Source organism: Etheostoma spectabile, chromosome 15 (genome assembly GCF_008692095.1).
Source record: "Etheostoma spectabile isolate EspeVRDwgs_2016 chromosome 15, UIUC_Espe_1.0, whole genome shotgun sequence".
Lineage (NCBI taxonomy): Eukaryota > Metazoa > Chordata > Actinopteri > Perciformes > Percidae > Etheostoma > Etheostoma spectabile.
In genome coordinates, this window is record NC_045747.1 from 31763253 (window position 1) to 31766378 (window position 3126).

The following is a 3126-nucleotide window of genomic DNA, read 5'->3' on the forward strand; positions in this document are numbered from 1 at the left end:
GAGAACTGAGGACAGAGCTTCACAGCTTCTCTCTGACAGGTTACACCCACTCAGCCTGGAGAGGAATCAGCAATACAATTACAAACAAAAGTAATTTTTCTAAATTCAATAAAAAAATCCATTTAATCTGGATAGTTGTGTGTGCACGTACAGAGCTTTGTTGGAGGCTTTGACCACGGTACAGGTGGCCTTTTCGGTGCTGGACGCTAGACGCTGGAACGCTCTGCCCCCCCATGTCCCAAATCCCCCACAATTGATTGGGTTTAAGCTCGTCCTTAAGACCACATTTGTCTTCTTGGCGTTAACTCCATGTGAGTTGTGTGTCCTCTGATTGCTTTACTGTTTTATTGTATTTTAGTATTTAGTATTTTTATCTATTTTTTTTTTACTTTTTAAACCAGATTCTCTATTTAGTTTTTAACCGGAAATTTTATCATATTAGTTCTGTGTATGTTTGAGTTTTTCTGTGCAGCAACTTTTCATAACTACTTTGGTGGTTTGTACCAATGTGCTATACAAATAACCTGGATTGGATTGGATTGGATCTGTGAGAAGCCTGATGGTATTTGATCTGTTGGCAGAACCTCGCCATTCAGTGAAGTTACACTTGTTTGTAGTTCTTCTCATTGACAGTGGAAACAGATGCAAACAGCTGAACATTTCTACATTCACTTATGACTAACTGTCAGATTGGAAATGAGTCTCCTTTATGTGTTGCTGCCACAACCACTAATTAAACAGATTTAGCCATAGTAAACTTAAGGGGTCAAAGTTGACAACAATGAGCCCTATCAGAAAGTTAATACGCAGTAACAGTTTTACTCACAGTACATTTATATAGACCTCCTTTTCAATTGAAATTTACTAATTTGATACTTAGCAACTTGGTACAATAGATTGTCCGTACCTTTCCACCATATCTGCCATGCACCATACAATCCAGGAGTACCAAGAAACAGATTGAGTCCCCGCTTGGGTTTTCCAATACTGTCCCCCTTAAATATTGGGTCCACCATATTCCTGCATAGTTTATTCAACATAAGTGAATACTCTCATGTTGAAGCGGAGAGTCTCACTGTGAGCACATAATCATTTGGATTTTAATCAAGGGCCAAAATCACAAAATGTTGCTATTGGTACAATACATTTGGACCTTAACTTTTATACCCAAATCAGGTTTATTTGCTGTCAATCAGACAGTGAAATGTTGAATAAGTTCTGCGCAGCCTATCCACGAACTAGAGACTTCTAAATCGCTTAACTCTTTTAATCTTGTTTATAATGCACCCACTTAAATAATTACCATACAAGAAAATAACATCTCAGAATAGCTGAACACTAACCTGAGAGTTTCCAGTCTGCAGGGATGACCTGCTTCAGCCAGCCGACAGCTATCCACGTATCCTGAATCCTGCAGTTGTTGTTCCTCAGGTCCAGCTCTCTCATACTAGAGGACTGGGGACTGATAACTGAGGACAGAGCTCACAGCTTCTCTCTGACAGGTTACAAGCCACTCAGCCTGAGAGGAATCAGCAATCAAGTCCAAACAAAAGTAAATGTAAATGAGTCCGTTAGGTGCGCCCAGCTCCACCAATTAAACAATCAGCCATATGTACAGAGCCAAAATACCTCAACGCGGTATCATTGTCCCAAATAACATTTGACCTAACTGTAATCATCCAGTCAACGTTTGGATTTCTGTGAACCGACAACATTACAATGTTTACCCAAGGTCCTGAGTCAGCTCTCCCAAACTAAGAGACGTCTAAACCTCATTTATCTCTTTTATTTCGTGTTAGTCAGTCCACTAATAATAACATGACAAAGAATGACATCTAGAATAGTGACCACTACCTGAGAGTTTCAGTCTGCAGTGTGGACTCTCAGTCCAGCCACAGCTGCTTCCATCCTGATCCTGCAGGTTTGTTGTTACTCATCCATCTCGCTCAACTAGAGGACCTGGGAGCTGAGAACTGAGGACAAGAGCTTCACAGCTTCTCTCTGACAGGTTACAGCCACATCAGGGCCTGAAAGGAATCACAATCCATAAGAAAACAAGACAACAGTGGTTGTTTTAATAAGGTAAATATGAGATATCAGTTTAGGTTAGAGCCTTTAACCTCAAGTAAAGCATGGTTGTGATTCTGTGAGAATGAACTGATGGTATTTTGCTCTGTTGCCGAACCTCGCAGTTCAGGAAGTGGCACTAATTTGTAGTTCTTCCATTGACATTTGGAAACATATGGAAACAGCTGAGCATTTTCTACATGTACTTATGACTAATTTTTGTTTTTTTTTTTTTTTTTTGTGGCTTTTTTTTTTTTTTTGTTTTGTGTCCGAGTGTAAATGAGTTCCCTTTTATTGTGGTCCAGCCCAACTAATAAACAGAATTAGCCTATGTACAACTTAATTGGCATGTGATTATGTGTGTTCACACTTTTAATGGTTTTGGGGTTATGGTTCTTACTAATGAAAAGGTTAGTTCATGCAAGTCATTTCAGTTTAGTGTTCTAATAATGAAAATAGTGAATAATATTGAGCCAACTGCTGGTTCTGTCTTTAATTGAATCAAAGATGTGCTTAAAAATATCGTGAACCAGACAATACACTGGTGACAAAAACACGCTTCTGATCACCTAGATGGACTGGGAGCTGACAACTGAGGACCGACTTCCATCTTCTGTCTGAAAGGTTGTGTCAGTAACCCCTATCAGTCCAGTTAATAACCATACATAAGAAAGTAACAGCTTAAAGGGTCATGGGTTTCATATAACTAACAACTAACCTAGAGTTTGCCCAGTCTGCAGTGAAGGACTCTTCATGTCCACCGACAGCTGCTTCCCCTCCGAATCCCGCGGTTGTTTGTTACTCAGTTCCAGTCTCTCAGACTAGAGGCTGGGAGCTGAGAACTGAGGGATCAGAGCTTCACAGCCTCTCTCTGACCGGTTACCGACAAGCCACTTCAGTCCTGAAGAGGAAACTCAGCAAATACAATTACAACCAAAGTAATTTTTCTAACTTTCAATAAAAAATCCATTAAATCTGGATAGTTGGACAGATAGTGGTGTGCACGTACAGAGCTTTGTTGGAGGCTTGTGATCACTGCAGCACCTCAGAAAGCCTCCT

At 40.2% G+C, this 3126-nt stretch overlaps 1 long non-coding RNA gene across 1 annotated transcript in view; it reads right to left on the reverse strand.

The window, feature by feature from the left end:
* The window catches only part of LOC116703005 (uncharacterized), a 27006-nt gene that overhangs the window by 14172 nt on the left and 9708 nt on the right, over positions 1 to 3126 (reverse strand). Inside the window, exon 3 of the long non-coding RNA XR_004335306.1 lies at positions 45 to 55. This is a non-coding gene — a long non-coding RNA (uncharacterized LOC116703005). The remainder of the gene's footprint in view (positions 1 to 44; positions 56 to 3126) is intronic.